Source organism: Varanus komodoensis, unplaced genomic scaffold (assembly GCF_004798865.1).
Source record: "Varanus komodoensis strain SLA01 unplaced genomic scaffold, ASM479886v1 scaffold32, whole genome shotgun sequence".
Lineage (NCBI taxonomy): Eukaryota > Metazoa > Chordata > Lepidosauria > Squamata > Varanidae > Varanus > Varanus komodoensis.
The window spans coordinates 15,579,257-15,606,384 of record NW_025335798.1 but is presented as its reverse complement, the minus strand read 5'-3'; the positions used below and the strand labels follow the sequence as shown (position 1 = coordinate 15,606,384).

Genomic DNA, 27,128 nt, shown 5'->3' with positions numbered 1-27,128 from the left:
CAGTCTATGCAGTAAGTTTCCAAATAAAATCATTATTCTTCTGCAACAGCTGTTCCCCTTCACGTGACTACAAATCAGAACTGGCATATTATGTGCTATTGTATTTCAATGTATTTTATTGTGTTGTAAGCCGCCCCGAGGCTTCGGCAAGGGGCGGCATAGAAATGTTATAATAATAATAATAATAATAATAATTATTATTATTATTATTATTATTATTATTTAACTAATCGCGGAACCAGCTCAACATGCAGAAGCAGTGCCTGCAACTTTGTGATGATACTTTGTTTATCGGACAGGGAGAATAGCTGATTTAGAGTCTTGTCAGTGTCTGTCACAGACAGATATATATGACTTGGGGTTTTGGGGGCCCTTGGGAAAAACAGCCTTAGTGAGCCCACCTTCACACCACCACTACTGACACCAGTTCTTCCTCACCCTGGACAGCCAGAGAGCCAGTAAAGGAAGAGGGACCAACATCTCCACCTCATCACCATCTTCTGGAGATCCAGAGAAAAAGGCCAGTGAATGCGCACTTTGTGATGGTGAACGAGAACTGCAATTTCAGGGACTGGTTGGTGGATCCCCACTGGGGTGGGGACACTTTGCAAGGGTCTGACAATACATACACTTGGCATTGGCCCTATATCTATACTGCTAAGGCTACATTGTCTCAAACAAAAACAACTCAACCATCACAGACGGTAAGATCATGTGAACTCCAGCCTCTATCAAGCGGCATTGCTTTGTGGAACTGCCACTTCAGTGAGAACGGGAGCAAGGGGTGATGGTATTTTTTTCATCCTGGCTGTATAGTAAACAGCCCACAGAAGCCACACAAACCTGTGAAGCTCATAGTCAAGGGCACTCATGCTTCTGCCATCACAACCATCTCGAAAGAGCTTGTGCAGCAGCAAAACCTGTGGGTGACCTAAAGGATCACTGGAGAGGCATTGAAAAGTGGTGAAGTTTACCTTCCTGAGTCACTGCACCAGCAGGTGTGAGGTTGCAGAGGGCAACATGGTCAGTTGAGGCATGTGTGCTGGCAAGCCAGTGTGGTGGAATGGTTAGCTTGCCAGTGAGGCCTTTTCATATGTCTACTGAGCCATGTGAATGACTTGGGCCGGTTACCATTTGAGGAACCTGGGGACAGTTACTATTTCTTTGCTTAATCTAACTTGTGGGATTGTGAATGGGGGAAAATGGACAGAGTTGAGAACAGAGAAATAGACAGTCCATCTCATCCACTGTGAAAGGGGGCCTGCCTCTCACACCTTACAGTCTCCTCGGATAGACTTTACATGGGCAGATGTAATAAAAGAGCTGCACTTCAAAGGTTTTGTTTTGAGCTGGATAAAGAGAAGGAAAAAGGCAAGTGACCAGCTCACAACAACCCTCTTCGTGAAAAGGCATGATATAAAATGAATATACCCTTCCTCCTTCCCAGTGGGCACTTTCATCTTGGTTAGCCATTTCAGAGTAAGAAAGAGCACAAAAGAATACGCTAGCCAAGTACCAGTTCAGTTTTGTTCATATATAGATAAGCACAGATCCAGAAGAGGGTAATTATTCTTCCTTTCTGCAGTGGTAGGGGAAAGGCTGGAAGGAAAGGGGTGGGTTGTTGCAGGAAGCAGAAAAGCAGAGGTTTGGCACCAAGACTTCAGCCAGATGTCCAATGTTAACTATGTTCATTCTCAGTGCAGGCCAAAGAGACCTGGTATGGTCTGGATACAGCTGCTCGTTCAGAGAGATGTCAAGTAAACACAGAGACACACTGTCTGTTACAGAGTTTTGTAATAATCTCAGTGATGTGTCACAAAGCTGAACTACTACAGGAGGATTAAGAGGTGAACAACATCCACTTGACTGCACATGACAGCACAAGCTGTAGCCTGCACTGTGAGAAGAAAACAGTGGAACGATCTGGTGGTTATTGCTGCTGCTTCCTAGAGGAGGTCTAGGCTTCCCCGCTGCTTCCACTAAAGCAGCCCTTTAACCTCTGCAATATCCTTCCCAATAAGGTGAGTGGAAATAAGGAGGAAATCAAGTCATCAGGCCAAGGCTAAACCAAGAAACACTGAATTGACTGAAGATTTTGAAAAGCAGCAAGTAAACAGTTATTGTAATATTATTTCAGGAGGGAGAGAAGCAACTACTCTGGTATTTATGTAGGAGTAGTTAGGTTATGAAAGTCCGGGATCATTCCTTATTTAGACAAGACACTTGCTTCAGTCATCCTAGTCCATTCAGCTGCCAGACTGCCTACTCTTCCCTTAGCTCCTTTAATTCCTGGAGCCCTTTTATCATCTGCAGCCCTTTCTGTCCTGGCTTCTACCGATTTCTAGCTCTCTCAGAACTGCCCAACAACTCCCTCTGCCAGCTTCGTTTATACACACTGCCAACCCCTGAGCCAATCTGAAGGGCAGTCAAGCTTTTCTGACTCTCTATTTCTCCTAATAATAACTAGATTTCTCCCTGCCCACCTCAATTTTTTTCCTGGCCTCACCTTTTGAACTTCCTTTCACTTTTGCAATTCCTGAATGAAACCATTTCAACAGCCAAGAATAAAGCACAACAAGACTGAATCCTTTCATTTGCTGTATGTATTTTTGACCCATGGACCCAAAGACAAATGATGGAATGAAAAATGACTAATTCTTCATGAGCACTTGACTCTTATGGAAGCAAATGGAAAAGGCACCAGCCTGCTAAGGCCAGCAGACTGGGAACAAATCAACCACAGAGCAGAAGCTTTGCAAAGCATACAGGGACAGTTGGATATTCCCTCCATCTTCACTGCAATGAGCAGTCCAGACCAAAGAACTAAGCCAGAGAAGGCACCCCTTGTACCACCTCTTGACTCCAGAACTTCAAAGCATCACAGCCTGCCCTGGCCAGCTGCATTGGTGGTGGGAAAACAGAGAGTGAGCCGGTAAGTGGATCTTCTGAATTCTGGGCAGCTACTCTGGGTGACCGGAGAATAAACTCCCTTGGCCAGACCGTCACGGTGCCCAGCCTGAAGCCATCAGCACCATCAGCTGGCCTACAGAGCAGAATCTGGTGAACAGTACGCTGCTGTGCTATGTACTTGGATACAAGCCCCTGCCAATACTGGCACGAAAAGGAAAATGGTGGCTGCTGTTCATAGAAAGCTGAATGTGATCTTCTGAGGCAGAAATAAAGTTATCTGTTCTGGCTTGCCTTTTTTTAATTCTTCAGTAAATGGTGAGAATCCTGGAGTCACAACTTTAAGATATAGTTGTATAGGTTACTTGTGGTGCATGGTAGTATATTCTACTGACATGGCTACATCATGGAAGCAAGAGGAAGATTCCTTGTTCTTTCACTGAAGACAATTCATCCTTAATCTACTAGTTCTTCTATAAATTTTACTACCTCTTTCAAAAATTACGTTTTTTTATTTTCTGAAATGTTTGTAAACAGCCACGATTGTTTTCAGAAACTCAGTGCATTTCTAGTGGTACATATTCTACGGGTGGTATAGAAATACAATGAATAAATGAAATAATACTAATTCAGGAAATTCAGGAAATGCAAAAAAAAATTCCCTCTTGCTCTGATATAGAAACATTATTATATGTTTGTGTATTTAGTATATTTATACCTGATTTTTTAAATCTCCTGTAAGGAACCCAAGGTGGCTTGCAAGGCTCCGCCCCCCCATCCATTTTATCTTCACAACTACCCTGTGAGGTATGTTACACTGAGAGCCAGTGACTTGCCCAGTTACCCACATGTCTGAGTGGGAAACAAAACTCAGAGATTTTACAAGACCATTAATTTGCCTTTGAAATTTTCCTACATACTATTCCAAGGGCCCATTTGCACAACATGGCAGCCTATGATGGGTTAATTTACTTGCAATGTCCAAAGGCCACCAGCATTAATATGCAATCCTCAGCCAGATGTTGCTGTCATGCCAGACATGGGCTAAAACAGGGGAGGGCAATTCATGGCCCTCCAAATATTTTGGACTAAAATTCCCACCAGCCCTTGTGAGCATAGCTTACACTGAGGGAACATGGGAGTTGTAGGCCAAAATACTTGGCAGGCCACAAGTTGCCCACTCCTGGACTAAAGGGATTATTTCAGGGTTAAACAATCCTCTGGCCTACTTTAGGGTTATGCAGGGCTGGTCAAGTTCTGGGACATGGCAACCCCTGGCAACCGCCAGCCAAGGCCTCATGTTTATCATGACAGATGAACAGGCCACCCAGACTTCAATCAGTCCATGCTGGACTGTCATGTCATCCCAACCAGGTTCATGACTAGGACCTTAAAAGGAGCTAGGAAAAGTTAAGGACCTGCAATAAATTAATACTAAGTAATAAAATGCCTGACAAAAGTTCCTCTGTGATGAGCAAGACTGGTTCTAGTTCCATGCTGAAAGTAGCAATTTGGAATTAAGCTTCAAGTCACGGAGTGCCTCAGTGTTTGGAGGAAAGCATTTTTCAAAGCAACAACGAAGAATGCAAGAATCTTTACAGCTGCTCTGAGGGAAAGAAGACTCCATCATAAAGTTTGCAGGATGCAGAACTTTTCCAGGGAAAAGTACTCTTAAGTTTAAGTTAAATTTGCCTCAGAAGGAACATTCAGGAGAAATCCCTCTCTTTTTTATTTCCCCCTAGCCTGCGTTTAAACAGCATATGGTCTCTCATCAAGGCATACATAAAACATGGATCTATTAAGAGAAGTTTGTACACACATCCTGATGTAAGCCACTTTTAACACTAAAATTCCCCAGACTTCTTGAAAGCTGAAATCATATTGATGGCATCATTTTTTGACAAGTGCTAAGTCAGAGCTATGGGGAAAAGTTCGGCAGTTTCATTTCCTTGCATTCACATATAAAGGAGGCCAACTATAGGGCAGGAGTTCTCACACTGTGATCCATGGGTCACTCTTGTCCCACAGACTCAAATCTGGTAGTCCAGTCAAAGGATGCAGAACGGTCAAGAATAAGTATCCTTGGTCTGGCACTTGATTAAACTTTTCTGATGATGACAATCATGATTTTTTTTTGACAAGAGTCAGATTATTCAACATGCTAACAAGTCTTGTCTAGGACCCATGATTTCCATAACTTAGTGTTACTGAACTTTATTTTTTCCTCTTAAAATTTTCCTGCCAACTTTCATTGTTGTTCACAAATTAAGCACATCTATTGCACTTCAAAGGAATGAATGTCATTATCAAATACGAGTGATGTACGTGCTTTGACCTGTAGAACAACTACTACAACAACTACAACACCAAAAGTGTGTTGAGTGGTTCCCTGAGACCACTACTAATATCCAAGAGGTCCGTTAAAGAAAAAAAGAAAACCACTAGGAAAATTACACCAAACAAAATTGTTTGTAAAGCCTTGAGTTATGCTTACTTTGAATGCAGATTTACCAGTGAAAGGGAAAGAGCAAAGGTTTACTCTCAGAATTTAAGACTTGCAAGAAGAAATTGTGAAAAGATGATAATGAGAACCTAGCTAAACCCTATGTGTCTTTCGGAATGCAGCAAAAACAAACAAACAAACAAATCCCAGCTGTAGCTCTAATAATCCACAAATCAATTTAGCTCCACTTCACTTAGGAGCTGTTACTTACAACTGCAGTGGATTTCCCCCCCCAGCCTTGATGCTAGTTTGGAAAAAAACCCATTGTTTTTGGGTACATTAATTCAATGGTCTTAACCCTTCTCAAACTTCCAATATAGTTTTCCTCTACCACCCAAAGAGTGCTTTAGTTGATAGTTCTTTCGCTAATGCTTCTTGTTTTTTGGAAGGGCCTTCACATGAAACTAGGCTTAGTTATTTACTGGCTTTCTAAAAGCATGTTTGCAAATTGTTACATAGTGCCCCATGACATCCTGATAAGCAAATCAGGAAAAAGTTGACTAGATAGGAAAACTATTAGGAGGATCCAAAATTGACTGCTAAATCAGACACAAAGAATGCTTATCAGTAGCAACTGAAAGAAGGTAACTATGTATTGGGGTGCTGCAGCGTTCAGTCCTAGGCCCAGTGCTCTTCAACATCTTTATTAATGATTTAGATGAGGGCATACAAGGAACAATAATCAGATCTGCAGATAATACAAAACTGGGTGGAATAGTGAACACCCTAGAAGACAGCATGAAGATCCAGGATGATCTTGATAAACTTGAACACTGGGCTGAAAGTAACAGAATGAGATTCAGTAGGGGCAAATGCCAAGTCCCCCACTAGGAAAAAGAAACCAAATGCATCAATACAAGATGGGAAATACATGGCTCAATAGAACTGAAAGGGGAAAAGGCCTTGAGGTTATTGTGGACAACAGGCTAAATATGAGCCAATAATGAGATGCAGCCATAAAAAGGGCTAATGCTATTTTAATGGAAGCATTACTTCCAAATCATGAGAAGTAGTAGTTCCCCTATACTTTTCACTATTCAGACCTCATATAGAATACTGTGTCCAGTTCTGAACACCAAGATTTAAGAAAGATGAAGAAAAATTAGGAAAGGTCCAGAGGAGGGCAACAAAAATGATCCAGGGTATGGAAATGCTGCCATATGAGGAGAGACTGAGAGAACTGGGCATGTTCAGCCTTGAGAGAAGACTGAGGGGGACATGATATACTTCTATAAGAACATCAATTCATATCACAAAGAGGAAGGTCAAGATTTCTCCTCGCTGATACCAGAGTGTAGGACATAGAATAATCAACTCAGGTTGCAAGAACCCAGGTTCAGGCTGGACATCAGGAAAAGTTTCAGAGCAATGTGACAGTGAAACAGCTGCCTACAGAGGTGGTGGGTTCTCCCACACTAGAGACATTCAAAAAGAAACTTGACAGCCATCTGAGTGGGATGGTGTAAACTGATGTCCTGCAACAGCAGGGGGTTGGACCCAATGGCCTTCTTGGTCTGTTCCAACTCTGCTATTCTATGATTCTAAACTAGGTTTTCTTTTTTTACAAAATTTCTTCCAGCAAGCTCACTTTCTGCCAGACAGTTCAGTAACAATGCCAAATCCATTCAGGCAGTCACTTAAAAACACAATTAGGTAGCATGCCCAGTTGGCTTCCTATAGACATTTATTAAACAAGGTACACCATAAAGGCATGGCAGCTATAATGGCATTCCCAGCATTTCCTAGCATATACATACACTTGCAGTTTCAGAAAACTTAAAAGTCCCCCTTACCCATTTATATCCTTTGAGTATATATTTATTTATAATATTTATATAGCAGGCCAAATTAAGGAAAATTCTAGAACAGTGAGCAGTACAAGCTAAAACAGGAAGAAAAATAAAAACAGTACATTAAGGAAAAGATGAACTGGTGGCTGGCTTCCTGGAAGAAAGGCTTCCTGGAATACAGATGCCTTCAGCAGGTGCTAAAATGGCCCTGCTGATGCCTGCCTGACCTCCTGAGGCAGGGGATTCTGTAGAAATGAGGCTGCTGCAGTGAAGTCTCTTATTCTTATTCTTATTCTTATTCTTATTATGACATTTCTATGCCGCCCCTTGCCGAAGCCTCGGGGTGGCTTACAACACAATAAAATACATTGAAATACAATAGAACATAATAAATTACCATTAAATACAAAAATACAAAAAATACACTGAGTTACGAACATAGTAATATAAAATTAAAATTATCAGTATAAAATAAGTAAATAAATAATATAGGAGGAGAAAAGAGAAGGAAGAAGAAAGTTGCCCTGGCCAGATCATATATTTTAACAATTAAAATGATGTTTAAACAAAAAGGTCTTTACCTGGTGCCGAAAAACCAGTAACGACAGTGCCAGGCGGACCTCTTTGGGGAGTGAATTCCATAGGTTGGGCGCCACCGCAGAGAAAGCCCTCCTCCGAGTACTTACTCTCCTAATTTCTTTCATGGAGGGTTCCCGGAGAAGGGACTCTCCCACAGATCTCAAAGGGCGGTCGGGCATATACGGACGTAAGTGCTCGTTCAGGTAGCCAGGACCCAAGCCGTTTAGGGCTTTATAGGTCATAATCAACACCTTGAATTGGGCCCGGGCTTCAATGGGAAGCCAGTGAAGCTGACGGAGGACTGGAGTCATGTGAGCATAACGCCCCGTCCCCGTCAGCAACCTGGCAGCTCTATTTTGCACCAATTGAAGTGTTCAGACCGTCTTCAGGGGAAGCCCCACGTAAAGCGCGTTACAGAAGTCTAGGCGGGAAGTCACCAGCACGTGTGTCACCGTCGCCAGGCAGTCGTACTCCAGGTAGGGGCGCAGCTAATTAATCAGTGGTTCATCCAGGAGAATGTCCTCTAATGACCTCAATGGCCAGGCATGTGGAAAGGGAGAAGACACTCTTTGAGGTATCCTGGTCCCAAGTTTTTCAAGATTTTGTACACTAGAGCTGGAACCTTAATCCCGGCCCAGCAGTTAATAGGCTGCCAGGAAGTGGGCTGCATACCTTCAGGAAGTTGTGTGCCTTCTGTCATGTGCTGAAAGAGGGCAGCTACTAACAAGAGCTGAGCTGCTTTTCTGTGCACTGGATCCAGCTTCTAGAGTAGCCACACAGAGGGCATTATTGAAGTTACTAGCTCCTTTATCACTGTAGCCAACTAGTCCTGTCCAGGAAAGGCTGCAGCTGATGAACCAAGCAAAGAGGATAAAAAGCTGTCAGAACCATCACATTCACTTGGGACTCCAAGAACAGTGATGGATGTAGGAGTACCTCCAGACTATAAATCTGACCTTTCTACGGGATCAGATCCAGAGCAGGCAATCCTTTCTCTAGGATTCACCTGCAAGACTTCCATCTTGCCAGAACTCGACTTCACTATATTGGCCCTTATTCAGGTTTTCTTTGATCTGGATACTGATCTAGAACTTGTGCAGCCTCTCCCGATGCAGTTATCAAAAAGAGAGAGCAAGCGTTGTATCAATAGCATACTGATGGCACTTCCCTCCAGATTCCCTAATGACTGCTCCCAGTGGCTTTGTATAGAAGTTAAAGAACACTGGGGACAGGATGGGACCCTGCAGAACCCTATGGTTCAGCTGTGAGGACTCTGAATTGGATTGTTCACTATGTTATTTTCTGAAATTTGACCCCACCCTAAGACTTTGACCACAGTAACATGGTAGACTGGTGATGTAGACCTTCCACATAGGTTTTCAAACAACTGCAGCACAAAGAAGGGGCTCATTTGCATTGATCTGCAGAAAGTGAAAGGATCTGGACTAGCCATTTCATGACTGTGGAGGAAGGCTTGGCCCTAAATAAAACAGTACTTTATCAGTGAAGAAAATCAATTTTGGGTTCCCTTAAGTAGTTTTTTTCTGCATAATGAATTAATCTGGAAGGACACTTGCAGTGGAAAGAGTTTGTCCTCTAAAATGATAGACTGGAAACGGTCATTTCAGGGGCTAATGAAATTGAGACTTGTGAGCTCGGTAGAGGACTTCATCCGTTTGAATTATGCAGATAGCAAATGCATTTTTCACCACTGCAAAAGGCTTCAAAATCCTGTGCATGAAGCCAAGCTGACTGAGGCAGTCTTTCACTTTCCAGTTTATAATGTAGTCTGATTGAAGACTAACAAGGGGTTATGATGTGGTTTCACAATACCTTGTTCATACTCTGACAGCCTGTCCAGAAGGCATCATCATTTCCCTGTCAGTAAACAAATATGCAGCCCTTTTAAACTTCACAGCAGTTTGAGAAGGTTAAGCTAATTTTCCCAACTGGAGCAAAAGAATTCACAATGCAGGCTTTTTAATTTGTGCACAAGGAGACCTGCAGCCAGGTAGGTCATGAAGCAGAACATCCCAGACAGGAGCAATCCAGAGTTGTTTTGATGCTGCTGTTATTTTCACACCTTGGTCTTTTACTGAGGATGAAAATAAGGCCAATGAAACCACCCATCAATTCACATCCAAGGCACTTCATTCATTTATTATCAACATTTCAACACCCTTTCCATAAAATGGCTTGGATCCTAAGAGAAGGTAAGGCAAGGAAGTTCATAGGTTGGTATATCTGATCAGCCTTAACAGTACTAAAAACAGAGAAACTTCTGAAGCATCAAACACTTTAGGGCCAGACCTGGATTATTCAGCATGGTTCAGTTGAATAATTGCCATTTGGTCATTGTGGGCGAGCCATATTTAAGATTAAGACCAGGAAAGGGCAGGAGGTTACCATCAGTTATATGAAGAGCCGGTGCTGTGAAGAGAGATGAATTGGAATTTAGGATGTCTAAGTTCTAGTCATTACTGAACTATGAAGCTGACTGGGTGACTTTGGGCCAGGCACTGCTTCTCCCCCTGGCTCACCTCACAGAGCGGTTGTAAGGATAAAATGGAGGAGAGGAGAGTCTTGTACCCAACCTTGCATTCCTTGTAAGAGGAAGAATTGGCGGTCCATTAATGTAACAACAACTACAACAACAACCAAGTTCCTTCTAGTTAATCCAGCTAATGCATCCAAATCTGCATCTTTTGAATGTTTTTTAAATCAGTGTTTCCCCATAAGCTTAATTCTACACCAGAAAATGGTTCAAACCACAACCAACATGCTACTGTGTTTCACACTTGTGTTACTGCAGCAACTACAGAAGCAATCCCATATATGCGCATGTTTCAGGATGCAGGGCAAGCCACCTTGAAAGAATGTCTAAGCATGAGGATTCCAAAATTGCCCAAGGAGGCAAACCCACCCTTGGAGGGGAAGCCCAAAATTGAGTACAAATCGGGAGAAAAACTGATGATATGGAGCAAGTTCAGTGAGACTACCCTCTTTAACCATAAGTTTCAAAGATATTTGTAATCAAAAGGAACCTCATAAACATTGGCAAAACAAGACTAAGTCAGCTAACTGTTGGTGCTGTGATACAGCTAATGCAGGGGTCCTCAAACTTTTTAAACAGGGGGCCAGTTCACTGTCCCTCAGACTGTTGGGGCGGCAGACTATAGTTTGAAAAAAATTGCTAAAGAAAGCACCAAAGAAAAACGAAAGTGACCCCCCCCCCACCTCATTTCTCAACACGGAAGTGTGGAGAGGAAAATTTCACAAGAGCCTCAGGCTGGCCAGCAGACAGAGGGGAAAAAGCAGACCGGTTTAAATGAACAATGCAAGCAGGGGAATGCTTAGAGGGACTTAAAAATGGATTTTAAAAATTATATTTTTCTTACCTTCAATCCTTTTTCAAACATCTACGTCTCTCTCTCCCCCTCCTGCCCTTCTTGGGGGAGAGGGAGAGAAAGAGAGGGAGAGAGAAAGAGAGAGACTCCATATTTCCAGCTCTGTATATGCATGCAATGGGGGGGGGGGCGAGCCGGCGCACACACACAGTTGAGCTTTTACAATTGGGCACATGTGCCAGCTCTCTGCTCAGTTTCAAAGAATGCCTGCACTGGCTCAGAGCTTTTGGACTCGCTTGGAGATCCTTTTCTCCGAGCAAGTCCAAAACCTCTGAGGCGGGCTGGATAAATGAGCATGGCAGGACGAATCCAGCCCATGGGCCATAGTTTGAGGACCCATGAGCTAATGTTTCTCCCCCCGCCCCCACATATGTTTTGACAAGGCCGTATAACCACCTTCTTTTGTAAAGAAGTTGGATAAATTATGTATTGAAAAATTCTTTAATATTTATGGGTCTACATGTTTAGCTTTCTACTCACTTCTTCAAATCTAGTATAAGGACAAAGTAGATAGATTTTCTGCACCCTTATGACAACAAGCAACTGCCATTGTAACACTGCAAGGATAAATGGCCATCCACATTAATGCCATATAATGAAGACTATTGACTCTTTCAGCCTTTGAATAGGTGGTGTTTGGTATCACCAAGACGTGGATAAATATAGAAATATATGGCTTGCCTTTGTTGAAACATATGCATAATTATTATTACTGACAGAAGTCTATTTCCACACACACTCTCACACATTCTCTCTCTCTCTCTCTCTCTCTCTCTCTCTCTCTCTCTCTCTCTCACACACACACACACACACACACATGCGCGTGCATATAAATTCCATATGTATTGATTGGCCCTGATACACTTAACCTGTATTCAACATACATTTGTTTTATGTTCTTTGGCATTTTTTGGTTTCGCTATCAATTTTTAAAATTCACAATAAAAATGCATTAGGACAAATTCAAAGAAAGGAGGATTTGCATGGGAGAAATGTTCCACAGCTACTCCCAGAAAAGTAGCATTGTGGGGTGCAAGGGGGCCCCCAGAAGGAAGAATTCAGGGCCATGCAGTGCTGCCTTGCACCTTCTTCACATGTCTCTGCAGGCCTCTGATTCCCTGCAGAGGATTTTGGGGGAGAGCAGGGAGAAAGGAAACGATGGGGAAGTGATTACTTCATGAACTTTAAGTTAGGTCTGAGCCAATAAGCAATTTAAAAACCCCCATAGTTTTCATTTCTATATCAACCAAACAGCCAAAGCTCTCTGGGTAGCTTGCACAATTTTTTTCAATAAAATATGTGTATAATATCAATCTCAGCATCCTGAGAGAAGGAAGTCCTAACCTGGCATTGAGAAGTTAACAGTGTTGGTACCAGGAGGGCCTCACTGGAGAAAGCATTCCATATTTATTTATTTATTCATTTAAAGTTTTTAAATGCCATCCCAATACTAAAAGTCACTGGACAGCTTACAAAAAACAAAAAACAAAGCAAACCATAACAACAACACACTGCATTCAATAAATAATGATAAAAACAAGGATAAAACCAATTAACTGTTGAAATATTGGGAAAATAAAAAGGTCTTCGCCTGATGCTGGGAGACATGCTCCATCCTGAGCCATGTAAATTTTTAGAAGACCAATCCAGAACCTTGAATCACCCATAAAAACAACACCTTGAATCAGGATCACCAGCACCAAAGATACTGCCAGTGGTAAGCACCTGCAGGTCATAATTCTGTAACAATAGATTAGATCCATGTTCTTCATCCACTATGCCCATATTATATTATGCAACCACAGGGGTGCTTCACATGGATGCCACAATTTCGTAGGTCCTCCTGTTGTGCATCCATTACCCATATCACACATTGCAAGTATGCTACAGTGGGCTCCCTGCCCACCCATCATTTGTCATGAGACCAGGATTTTCTGTCAAGGTCTGGATAGGAATCAGGTCTCCCAAATGGATAATTATGGCATTCTAGCACTTTTCAGAGAATGCTACAGCCTCTGAACATGCACTGCATTGGACAGAAGAGATCACAGGATTCAAATCATTATATTGCAACAACAGGAAAGAATGTCATTGTACCCCGCAAAAGCAGACAACACAAAAGAACCAAGGTAGAGGGTTATGGTGACCATATTCATCCCGTGTCTTTCTGCATAATTATTCACACAATAAGTGTAATTCACATGTTAATGTCAGTTCTAGGAAGTAATCATCCCAGAATCCATAAGAACTAGTCTGAATGCCAGTAGGCATGTCCTTTTAATACAAGGACAAAGGAATTAGACCAAGGTACAGATGTTTCCAAACCCAGGATTTCTGAGATTTCAGATGCAGCTTTTCACACAAACGCTTTCTAGCATTTCCCCCCACCCTATTTATAATTATCACAAGATTGTATGAACAGGAGTGTCATCCAGTGTGGTTTTAATTTCTGCAACATAACCCACTGTTTAAAAACGCTGCAGGTGCTGTCACTTTTAATTGTCCTTTCAGAGCACAAGGAGAGTGTTTTCTTAACTGCATAATTAGACTCATCTCCCTCAATTGGGGATAACAAAATGGTACCCAGAGCCAATAAATGGCAGGTTGCATTCTGAAAGGCCAAAGGCCACTTAAGCATTTAACAGATTATTATTTTTTCAATACAACAGACAGAAAATTAAAACTCACACAAACACAGAACACAAAGACCCAAAAGCTTTCATGCAATGGCATAGGGATTAGAAGCAACTGCTGTAGCAAGGGACTTAGCAGTCTTCACTCATTTACAACATCCAAGTAAAGTGATCCAGATCCTATACAGAGCTGATGACATGCCTTCATTTCTTCATGCAACAACTGTATGTAGATTTATCAAAAAGCAACAAACAACATTTATTCTCCTTTCTCCTCTGCCACCTTCTCCCCATCCTTCTAGTGCTGGGAGAAACATATGTACAGCTAAGAACTATTTATATCTGTATTCATGTACACAACATAATCATTTGATCAAATGTACTCCACAAAAGCTTATAATGAAAGAAATTTGTTGTTGTAGTGTAATTAATTTTATATATTCATCAGGAGAAAGCCAATTTTAGTTCACCTTATATCCACCACTCTTTTATCTGGCAGAGACAACTCAAGTAAGAAGCACGACTGGATATTTTCTATGTTACAGCCTTATCTGTAAACTGTACATTCATCTGCCTTTTCATGGCCCATAAAAATGGGAAAAAATTGCTATAGCTTTTACCAGTGCAAGTCTAGCTATATCTACCGAGATGTAAGTGCCACTGGGACTCAGCCTACAGGCTAAGTTATTCTAGAAACTCCAAAAAGTATTACCATATGGTAATGCCTTAGTAGAGTTTTGACAAGAAACTTGGAGTTCAATCCTATGGTACCTAGAGGAGAGTCTTAGGGCCCATAGGATGTGGTGGAACTCTCCCTTCAAGGCTGGAAATGGTGTGCTGTTTCTGAAGGAGAAGATCTGGCTGCAGATCCTGATCCCCAACCCTTCCAAGCCACCAGAGACACCCATCCTTCCCAAATCAGATCACAAATGGCCTCCTCTTTCCCCGGCACATGTACAAAGATGTCTTCTCAGCTGTGCAGCTCCCTCCAGGAGTTCCACCTCGCTTTTTGTTTATGAGATGGTTTTTAGTGGTTTGACAATTGGTGGCATTAAAAGTAATATTTGCTTGTTTTTAAAGTTGCTGGAATTCTACAGATTATCCTCTGTGAGGGTTATAATTTTATAAAGCTCCATATGCAGCAGAGTTTCCTGCTTTCTTTAAAGGAAAGAAAATTCTTGTGCTGATGTAGACCTGCCTTTTGTGCAGGGAGAGTCTAGAGAATGCTCACAGGAGAAAATTCTGATGCTTGCATCGCACACAAGCACAACACAGATAGCATTGTTTACCAAATTTTAAGTGGTTATTTTATCCTTTTATTTTGAACATAAGAAATGCATTCAAGATAAGATGAAGTGGAATATAAAAATTAAAATGGCATCTGCATACTATCTTCCACTTTGCCTTTGCCAATGTTCATATCATTTAGAAACATCAGTACATATGCAGCACTAAGCTGTGATTCTGCAAGAGCAAATGCAGTTGAAATCCTCTTCCCAACCTCACCACAGGAGGAGAGTAGATGTTGTTTGTTCCTTTTCCCCCAGTATAATGGAGGAAGGCTTTATATGCCCTCCCCTTATGCAGCTGAATTTTTACCACCTATGATTAACCAAGATGCAGCTAACTGCAGCATATCTGGCTAAAAGACGACTTGTGCCAAAGCTTCTATTGGGAGTACTGGGAAAGCTTTTTAGGGTTCGCTTTGGCATTCATAGTCTCCACTCATTATTCAGTTGCAATATGTGGTGTAAATTGTGTTGTTTTAAGGTGTTATGGTTTTTATTATGGTTTCATTGTGTTTCTCTCTTGTGGTTGTGAGCCTCTCAGAGGTGCTATGGCACAACTGGGCGGCATACAAATGTTTTAAATAATAATCATAATAATAATAACTTGGGAACAGCCTCTTAAAAATCCCTTTGCCTGTACATATTCTCATGTGAGGGTGAATCTGTTAATTAATGTTGCTGGCCCCCAGGCCATGTTCAGTTCCATGTTCATCATGTTGTCCAAAGAGGGAGAACATAACTCACAATGGTGATGTTCATATGATTGGGAAGGAAAAGGAGCCAAGGTAGTTTTTTCTTCCCATCCTGCATGTTCCATTTGTGCTCATTTCCATATGGACCTCCACTGTGCACAGGTTGCTATGTCATTCAAATTCCCCCTGTCAAGGGGGGAACTTCCAGACTATCATGCAGCACATGGCTTGTTCAAGGACTCAAATTCCATACTGCTTTTGGTTCAAATCAAAAGCACAAAGTCTCTCAGCTAATTCTGCTACTTTCTAGTTCATTTTCTTTTCTTTTTTTCAAATTTAGTGGTGAATTATTGACACGTTATTTGAAGCAAGGGGTATGGTTTGAAGTCAGATGATGGAGTAATGCTGCTGAAAGGAGGAAGGTCTGCATCTTAGCTGTGGCAGGATGGGAGAGCGTATTTGCTGACTTCTGTTCATAATGGAAGAAAGGGAGGATAAAAATGTTAAAAGTCAGTGAATCAGGGAAATTCAGCAAATATATGTTTAGGTAACCAAACCCTAAGAAGGGGCAGAAGAGCTACTAAAATGAATGGGAGGGAGCATGTTCAGAGGGAGAGCAAATGTGGCATATGGAAGGTCCTATGTTCAATCCTGAACTCCCGCAGTTGACTAAAGTAGGTGGCGGCAGGTGATGAGAAAACCTCTACCCATGGCCCTGGAGAGCTGCTGCCAATCCAGATGGACTGTACTGGATAAGGCACTTCCCTCTGTTCATAGGGATTAAGGAAGCAGAAAGCTCCCCAACCCTGTAGATTTCAAAGATGTCTCTCTGTGCCGAGACACTGGCCAATCTCAAGTTAATAATTAAGTCTAATGTCTACATTGCAGGTATTGCATGCTTGCTGCTCCAAAATTGCTTTTCTATGGCCAGGTTTTTACACTGCATGAATCTGTATAGAAGTACCAGTGGTGCGAGTCATCCTGATCACCATTACCAGCATCACATCATTACTGAGACTCCTGATGCACATCTGGGTAGGACCCAGCCATCCTGTGCAATTGGCATTTCGTAGGTTATCAACGCAACATTCCACCCAGCCATGCAAAAGCGGACCTAAGAGGCACCCTATAACCCTTTTATTCCATCCCAGTAGGATCAATAAGTCTGAAAGACCACAGCTAAAGTACTTTAACACTATTATTCCCCAAATCATGATTTCTTCCTTATCTCATCCTAACTCCAAAGAGATAGGACCCATTTTATAGCAACTTCACAGTTGATTTATTAAAGCTTTCAACTATGAATATTAAATCTATTATCTATTCTTCCATTGTTTCCAATTCCAAATATACCACTTCTCACAAAATTAAACCTTTTGTATTAAGATAATGGTTTTGATGTAGGGTAGAAAACAATAATTGCTACTCTTCAAATTTTAATAGAAAGAAGATACTGAACGGTTATGAATTGCTTGCAAATTGGACTTTGCAGCTCTGTTTCCCTGGAATGCCTTGGTTACCCAGCAGCAAAGTTCATGAGACAAAGCGATCCACTCTAGCCATTCGCCCCTATCCTTCACTGCCTTATGCAGCCAAAAGTCTTCACAAACAGCTCTTCAGTTTCAGGAGCTAGTCTAAAGAAATCTTTCTAACCACAGCATTGCATCCCACAAACAGTCTGCAGCAACGGTTTACTTTCTTTTCAAGCTGTTGCTGGCTTGTTCTGGGCAAATCTGAGGAGGAGCAGCTGTCCTTCTATATCTCCCCAGGAGCAACCTAAAAAGTATTTACAAGGCCCAGATTTGATCTATGCAGCCTAATATTACAGAAAAGGTGTTATTTTTATCTGCAGTCCCTTTATATCCAATAAAAATTACCATATCTCCAAGGTTAGATCACCTTGAAGAGACTCTGTTGCATTTAAGAATATTAATTACATATTAATTATAATATAAAACAATCAGAAGATTAGGAAACAGGGTGCCTTCTATTTTGGATAGAAACCTTGTCCCAATGGTATGCTGAATGTTTAAAATTTTGCAGCCAGAAAAACTGGATTCTGGGAGCTTCGCCAATGATGCAAATCAACTAGATTTGGATAGATTCACCATGTGTGATCCTGGGGCTAGGCATGAGTATTGCTTCTATGAAGAATACTAATGCCTGCACCCCTAGTCCCCAAAGCTTGATCAATTCCCCCCACGCACCATATCATCTTCTGAAATGTCACATTGTGTACACACTTCCTCATCTCTCTTCCCAACGTTGGGAGCTAAAGAGCTTTCACTTTTAAATGAACATGAGTATTCTTCTCAGGTTATTAATAAATTGCATTATTATGGTGGTGCTGGTCTGTCGGCCACACAGGTCACTTCAAGGTCCAAGTCAAACTAACAGGTCAGCCTGGCACAACATGCATATTGGTACCTGCCTAGAGCTTAGCAACTTGTTCTGGGTTGGAAAAGCTAACCTTCCTCTTGTTCTTTCCCCACATCCCTTTGCTTGTATGTCTTATCATTATAGTTTATAAGTCTGATGATGTGGCCTGTCTTTTTTTTTTATTAAATTGATGTGAGCTGCTTTGAGAGAAAATATTGTTTGAACAAAATAATCAGATAAATATCTTTAGTAGACCTATTTATTTATTTAAAACATTTCTATGCCGCCCCCATCGCAACAAAGCCTCGGGGCGGCTCACAACAAAATTAAACCTACTGAAATTAAAGATACTTGGGTTAGTCACAAGTCCCATTCATTTCATATGTAGGGTGGAAAATGATCACATGACATAGTGATTAATCTATCATATGTTTACTATTACTTGGGATATCCAGATTCCAAGTAATCCCAAACCACTGACATCTACATACTGGATATCTCAGGGAAGCCTAAAAAGAAATGCAATTGAGTGTAACAAGGAACTCAACTAACGTACATGAACTGAAGCTATATTTTTTTCTGAAAACCAATCAATCAAGCTGTTCTTTCAATTTCATTCTGTCTCCGAGCGGTATCTTATTCTGTAAAAGGAGAAAAACCCAATAACAGCCCAAACACAGACAATTTCCCAGCGATGAAGAAACATCTAATTTTCCTGTAACCGAAGTCCTACCATTGTCAAGTTTTACTGTGCTCAAGTCATCCAGAGATGTCAAGCACACATTTTTAGCAGAATACTTGAAGTAATCTCTTCTACTACAAATCCATTTGCCAGGTGCCTCAGAAAATATATTTCCTCAGTGATCTTTTGAAAGGCTATTTCTTTCTACGCACAACACCCTTATTTTGAGCTACACATTAATCTGCCAACACTAGATTGATTGTGAAAAAATTAGATGTTCAAGTTTGGAGTGTTGGGCTTTGCTTCTTTTTGTCTTAGATATAGGAAACAAAAGATCTAACATGGGTCACTAATTTTATTTTGCAGCAATATAGTCATAGGTTAAAATGTCTTTGAAGCAGCTCATTATGCTATTAATGCATGCTTGGGAAAGGCAAAGCTTTATTTGGGAACATTTTTTCTTTTGCTAGCACTTGCAAATAATAGCCCATTGATTGAGTTCATGTGTCATAATTAAGTTTGGTTTAACTGTCATAGCACAGCTGTAGTATATACAGTATAATGCATAGAATCCAGACTGTTCAGGAAAGTGAACCTCTATCACAAAGCACTCACCTATTCAAACAGCCAAAATACAGATTTCCAAACATTCTTTCATACGGGTGTCTGCATCCTAACTTGTGTTCCTTGCCAAGGAATGAACTGAAGATTCTACAAGTCCTGAAATAATGTTTACCTTTCTCAATCCCTAAGTGAGACATTTTCCAACTTCTCAAGTGAACACAGTCACTTAAAATATCGTATTTTTCTGTGTATAAGACAATACTTTTTCTTAAAAATATTTACCTAAACATGGAGGAGCGTCTTATATTCAGGGGGCCGAGAAGAGAACCGCGGGTGCGCTCGGGCAGGGGGGAGACGGGCGCACTCGGGGGGAGAGGCAGGCGTGTGCGGGGAGGCGGCAGGCGCGCGCATGCAGCAGCAGCTTGCTCACTCACAGATCGGTAAAAGTGGGGGGTGTCCTATACATGAGGGTGTCTTATAGTTAGAAAAATACAGTAGGTTTCTCTAAGACACTCCAGATCCTGAAATCCATGACATTAATGGCACTGATGCAGTTATTTGACAGTGGATGCACAAACAGAATGTCTCATCCAGGCTGTAATAACTTTTATGTTCATAATGCCATCTTCTTCCCCAGTTGGCAGCGCTTGTATTCACAGCTGGAAGAAGGCAGTTCTGTGCAAGCCAAGAATCTTGAGTCCAACAATTATTTTTGCCAAGTGGAGCTGTGTCATTGGTACTTCTGGCAAGGTTATTCTAAAAGCATCACTTCCTCGGAACCAACTGCTGAAGTGGCTTTTGCCTTATATTAAGTGTCCCTTTGGGGGAACATGCTCTTGGAGGGTTGGGTCTGTTGCTCTATTTGCGTGGATAGTTCACTGGGGACAGGAGCAGTGCCACTGCAGAATCGAGGTGCGTGTGGGGGCAGGATGTAGAGCCAGGGGAAGGCTTAACACCCTCCGGTCCTGCCATTTCTCCTCAGCCATTGTCTCCTCCTTCAGTCATCCCCGCTCTCACCCACAACTGCGCTTTGTCCAATCAGGGCCTAAATGGGCAAGAAGCAAGTTTTAGAAGTCGTGGACAGTAAAGGGATTAGAGATACTCTTATTCATACTGATGTTTTCCCGCAAATGCAATTTTGCTCTTCACTCACGTTTGCCATATAATAGTTTCATCCCACTTATATGTTGTTACATTGGAACTGGAAACTTCTCTTCAGGGATGTCCAACGTTTTGCACTCTAGATTCTTTGATCTACAGCTCCCATGATCCCTCACCATAGTCTGTGCTGTGCTAGGGCTGATGGGATTTGTAAGCCAAAACAACACAAGTTCCTCACCTCTAACTGTTTGCCAGATTAGCCAAGATTTTCTTTTAACCCTCCCCCTTGGCTATAATCCTCAGCAAGTGGTTCCTGTATTAGCATACATTTACATAAATATAAATTTAAAGTTGCCTGCAAGTAGCCTGATTAAGAACTAAGATGATCTTCATGTAGAAAACAGTTAAAGTTTTGTTGGGTTAAACTGTTTAACTTCCAAATTTAATTAATCTAACTGAATGTAAGATATTTATATCTTACCTCCTAGTCATGAAAATTCATGGAATGGCTAAGAAATGTAAGATATGAAATCATCAGATAAAGGGTACCATCCATTTCTGCTTGCTGGAGCATTAGGTCTTAGTCGACAGCGGCTGGGGGATGTTGGGAGTTAGAGTCCAGCACATGTGGGGGGGGGGGGGGGGGGGGGGGGGAAGTCTGTCATAAGCTTTAAGGCTGCAAGAAGAACTTGGGAAGAATGAGTGTGAATGAACGAGGGCAGGCAATGCCAGCCATCCTACAAGCAGCTTTGCACAAGCTCCCCTTGCTCCTATTCTCTCAATGATGCCCTGTTGTTATTGCTGTTTTACTGACTGAATAATAGGATCTTCTGAGCACTGTTGCTTGTCACTGGTCCCTGTGTGGGCCAGCCTGTGAGGGCTGCTATCCTGGGAGCTGGCAGACTAACACATCTATTAAATAAAATAAAAGCACAGTTTCTCCCTCAGCTCTTGAAGCCAAAATGAAGTCAAGGCAGCAGCGCAGGGTAATCAGCACTGCTGCCAAACTACCCAGCTCCCACTGATGGAAAGCCTCTTTCCGCACTCTCTCTTCCCTCCAGCGGCACTGAGGGAAGCTGACCAAGAGGGATGGGGAGAAGGGAAATGGGCCCATGGATCACTTGCTGCAGCCCTGAGGAATGTGGCCCTGGCTCCCAATCCTGCTGGGTGGGGAATTTGCCTCCAGCTCTCACCTTCCTTCAGCAATGAGCTACAGGACTCACCCCTTTGTAAGGTTCACCAGCCTGCAGTAGAATTTTTTTAAATAAAGCGTTATTTGACCTTTGCCTCATGTAAACACTGCTAGACTTTTAGGGTGGAAAGCTCTTGCCATAGCAAAACACACCCACACTTACACCCTACTAAGTATTCAGTAGGCTATCAACAATACAGTAAAACGCAACTAGCGGCATGGAGCAAAATACACTGAGTTGTTTACTCTCGACATATCAGCATGAATGTATGCTTTGGCCAACCAAGAATCCATTCAGCCCATTCATCAACAGCCACTCCTTCAGCGGCTCTCCAGACAACTGTACTGTGTTAGGCACCACATACTGTAGCCTTTGAAACATGAAGTGTTCCCATACAATGGTGCGACGAACTAGGGGTAATACTGTGTGAAGAGAGGACTACACCTCCTTGCCTATGGATCCCTCCCAAAACTCCAGAAAAGACTTAGACTATATATAGGGATCAGAGAATTTGTTCTCTCAGCAGTTTCATACCTCTGATAGACCTACACCACTGCTTACACACCTGCGTCTTGTCATCTACGATCTCGATGGGCAAAATGTATTTACAGCAGATTCCCACAGGAAATGGCAATAGCCTTCTCCCACCTGCAGCCTCCAGCAAGCCCTCCCAGATCGGCTTTAGAGGGGGTGCAACTCTCAGAGGGAGAGTTCTTCCTATTTTATTTATTTATTTATTTATTAAAACATTTTTATGCCGCCCCATTCGCCAAAGCCTATCTATGAGGAGATACAGTCTTGGTATTTGTGCAAAATGCGTTCATCACGGCTGGGGCTCATGCTAATGAATACAGTGCAATGTTGAGAACATGCTCAAGCATCGCACCCAGTGCAATTGTGGCAGAAGCAGGAGTTGGAAAAGGGATGCATACAGGGAGGTTTTTTAAGCTTGGTTTTGTTTTACTTTCTTTGATAGTTCACTTAGCAACGTGCAGGTTCCCTAGAGCAACTTGGAAAAGTTATTTGAAAAGGAAAAAAGATAGAGCAGACAGCTGTTCTTGCCCTTCACAAGGCACCATGGAGGAAAAGGGGGAAAGGAGAGCGGGTGGCTGCGATGCTGCTTGCTGGTGTCCTCTGACTTCCTGTGGTGAGGCCAGTGGCACCTGCACCCTCAGTCCTCTCCACCCAGAAGCAATTGCCATTGAGCTCAATGTGCTTTACTTCTGATTTGGCTTGCAAAGATCCTTTCATGAATCTGGCCTCCTCCTGTTTTTCAGATTTCTCCTAACCTTCACTTAAGAAGTGAGCTGAGCTGAGACAACGTCTGCAAACACTCACACTGTGCAACCTGCGACCTTCTGCGGCACATGCAGTACAACCAAGGGCCACGAGACACATGTGCAGAAGAGGGTGCCACCTGTGCAGCTTCATGCATGCTTGCTTCCTGGTGGGAGTCTGTGTGGACACCGGGCACCCTCACCAGGAAGTCAGTCCTATGGCCACTGGAAAGCAGGCTGGTGTCCAGGGAACCAAGCCCAGCAACTCTGATGCATTCCCACCCTTGAAAAAGCTTCTTCACATGCCCCTACTTCTGAATAAGGCTGCTGAAGATGCGGTGATGGGTTCTGAGCAGACGAACATGTTCGGGCATCCAAAGAATTGCTAATTTTATTTTTACAAAGGACAGGGGAGAGGAGGGGGAAGCTACATGACATACATGCTCCATTCACTGAGAGAAGGGGGAAGTAGTAGAGAGACACAGAGAGGGAGAAGTGGGAAAGCGGCTGGAGGGTCTCCTCTGAGTTGTTGCTGTTTGACATTTTCTCTTCTCTCCCAATCCATGGATGCCACTCCTTCTAGCCCCAGAAAATCACAGTAAGTTTGACACACATTGGCGTGTGTGCACGCGCACACACACGCACACACACACGCACACACACAAACACATGGGGAGGGGGAAACACAGTGGGTAAAGAAGTCATGATATCTTCAGAAAAACTCAGCTGGGATGAAAAGTTGGGGTGCATGTAATGAGACACACCACTGAGTCAGGCATTTCAATGCTGACAAATATGCCTAGTGCAGATCAGCACCAAGGCAGTCGATGACATGAAATTATTTAGAGTTGAGAAAACAAACAGGGACTGTGACCAGCTCCAAAAAGTTCTCTCCAGACTGGCAGAATGGCAACTGTAGTTCATTGTAAGCAAGTATAGAATGTTGCACATATGAGCAACGATTCTAAATTCATATATGGCCTGATCAGATCTGACCTAGTGGTGATGACCAAGAAAGAGATCCTGGGGTTGTGGTAGACAAATCAGTGAAAATGTGAACCCAGTGCACAGCTACTGTGAAAAAGACAAATTCCACTATAGGTATAATTAGGAAAGGAGAGTAAAATAAAACTGCCAGGATCATACTCCCAGTATACACAGCTATGGTATGACAGCACGTGGAACATTAAGTACAGCTCTGGTCACAGCACTTGGAAAAGGCACTGCAGACTTGGGAAAGGAGCAGAAAGGGAGAACCAAATAAATAACAGGATCAGGGCTTTTCCCCTGTACAACATTTAGGACTGTGTGCTCAGAAAAAAGGCATGTAAGGGGAAGCATGATTTAGGGCAGTGGTGGCGACTTATGGCACGCATGCCACAGCAGGCAGCAAAACCCTCTCTGTCAGCATGCGAGCCAAGTTGCCGCAGCATCGCCCCAGCAGCCGAGCACTGGATGGCAGCACACATAGGGGCCATGCGCATGCTCGGAAAGGAGTAGTGGTGGCAGGCAATGATGTCACAAGCCACGACTCATTAGCTGAGACTCATCCAAGTTTTCTCCTGGACGGCCAGTGCGATGCCAAGGATATATATATATATCTCCTTGGACTGACTGTGATTTGTTTTTTCTAAACTAAAACCTAAGTTTTCAGATATTTTTTTTTTGTACTGTTAGACTTTTGCAATGAATAAGTGGGATTTGGGTTGCAGTTTGGGCATTCATTCTAAAAAAGGTACACCATCACTGGGTAACGGTTAGAAAAAGGAGGTGTCCTGGCATGGGTTTGATGCTTGGAATGTGTTTAGAATGTGCAGCAATGATGAGCTGTGCAGAAGAAGCTGCTCAAGGGAGGCTTTTTCAAAATCACCCTCTTTTCAATGGAATGTTGACCCTATGTTAGAGTTAGGAGTGTGCACCAGGGGAGGGTTTGGGTTAGAAAAATGAGGTGTCCTGGCATGATTTTGATGGTTGGGATATGATAAGAATGGGCAGAAATGATGAGCTGTGCAGGAAAAGCTACTCAAGGAAAGCGTTTTCAAAATCTCCCCCTTTTCCATGGTATTTTACTCCTATATTAGGGTTTGGAGTGTGAACCAGCGTAGGTGTAGGGTTAGAAAATCTAGGTGTCCTGGAATGATTTTGATGGTTGGGATGTTTTTAGAATGGGCAGAAATGATGAGCTGTGCAGTAAAAGCTACTCAAGGAAGGCTTTTTCAAAATCTCCCTCTTTTCAATGTTATTTTGCCTCTATATTAGGGTTAGGGGAGTGCACCAGTGTAGTATCAGGCCAGTCATGGTGAACCTATGACACACGTTCCACTGCGAAGTAGCGTCACCCCAGCAGCCAAGCTTCGGATAACAACACACATAGGGGCTATGCGCATGCTCGGATAGGAGTAGTTGCTCCAGACGATTACGTCACGAGCCGCAACTCATTAGGCATGACTCCTCCAATCTTTCTCATGGCCAGTCAGTGCAGTGCCAAGGAGATTATTTATATATATATATATATATATATATATATATATATATATAATTTGCTTCAACTGGCTGTGAATTTTTTCTCAATTAAAACCTCAGTGTTCAGGTTTTATTGTAGCGTTGGTACTTTTCGATATATAAGTGGGTTTGCGGGTGCAGTTTGGGCACTCGGTCTCTAAAAGGTTTGCCATCACTGATATAGGGCTCTTTTGCACCCATGTCATGACCTCATTGTATCTTCACAAGGAAATCGCGCATTGGAACCATTTTGTAAAGTAATGACTGAGCCAAAGCATCTTGTTGGTGTAGTTAGAAGTAGGTGGAACTAGAGGTCCAAGGCTGTGTCAAGCTCTGTAGCAATTCTGTAGCTTGAGGGGAAGGGTGAGCCCCCCACCTTCAGCTTTATTTAGGCTCCATAATTCTGCCCTAAAAACTGCCAACAAGGAATAATTGGGTTTTGTTTGCTGGAATGCTAAAAGAGGAGTGGGAAGAGGTCAGATTCAGATCACCTGGTAAAACTCTGTGTGATTTGCAGTATATTAGCAAGAGCTCCTGACTCTCAACTCTATAATCAACAACATGAGTTTTCCTACGTCAATTAGGTTGCTGAAAGGGTAAGAATCTTGGAATAACTAGACATAGATTTTTATGTGAATGCAGGGTGAGCCCCCTTCCATTCTCGTGCCAAAAACAAATTCCTAGGCTCAGGGACACCCTTTTCTAACATGGTTGATATCCACCCAACTTTGTGTGAGGACAGAGCAATTCTTTGCAATTCACCAAAATTTAACTTCAAAACTCCCTATCAGGCATTACAATATCCACTTCTAAATCCTTTGAACTGGATTATCACACCTTCCTCTCCCACCTTTTTGTTCTTGCTTTCAAATTCAATGCCACATTCTAAAAGCTACAGAGTAAACTTCCCCCAAACCCATTCCGAGATGCTTTCCATTTGTTTTCATTATTTTTCAGACATTGCACCAAAGCATAGCTCTAAAACCCCATACGTTTTGCTTGTTTTTCTAGTTACATTTTCCCTTCTTGAGTAGTAGATTTATGAATTTAATTTCTGCTTTATAAAGGTTATCACTTTTAACAACTAGAGGAGAGAGACTCTAAATTGTTTTTATTGCTGCTCGACTCTTCAAGACATCTTGCTCTGCGTTGTCATTTACATTTCACATTAAATGTGAAATACATTCCGAATGAGCAAATATTTGTTTTAATTTGGCCCATCTGTTAAATGAAATACAAACAGGAATGCTACATCACAATATTTAAATCCAGCCATTTGTAAACAATGTATCTGTTCCTTCTGCCTGGGTTAAAAACACCCTAAAGCATAATTCTTATGAAAGCCACAACTTCAAACCTATTATTCTCATGGATGCAAGCCATGATTTCTGTCTTCTGTTCATTAATTTACTTTCTAACCTAAGTTAATTAGCAAGACTCATATTAAAGAGCCGTTTGAAATACAGCACAGAAGCTGCTGAGGAAAAGCACACCAAACCCTTAACTCCAAGCCCGTCAGCACACGAGCTTGAAAACATAAATGGAAAGGTCTTGGCAGTCAAAGAGGTGGTGGGGAGCACTGGAGAGGAGCCAGGAAATGCCTTCTTTTTGCTTCTTCCCATCAAGCCAA

The 27,128-nt window shown here is 42.3% G+C and overlaps 1 protein-coding gene and 1 long non-coding RNA gene across 3 annotated transcripts in view; one reads left to right on the top strand and one right to left on the bottom strand.

Moving 5' to 3' along the window:
* GPR39 (G protein-coupled receptor 39) overlaps positions 1-27,128 on the bottom strand; it is a 160,888-nt gene that overhangs the window by 114,806 nt on the left and 18,954 nt on the right. The window lies entirely within an intron of this gene.
* Positions 15,581-26,194, top strand: LOC123027460. The gene is made up of 3 exons (XR_006415517.1): positions 15,581-15,591; positions 20,878-20,887; positions 25,599-26,194. It is a non-coding gene; the product is annotated as an uncharacterized LOC123027460 (long non-coding RNA).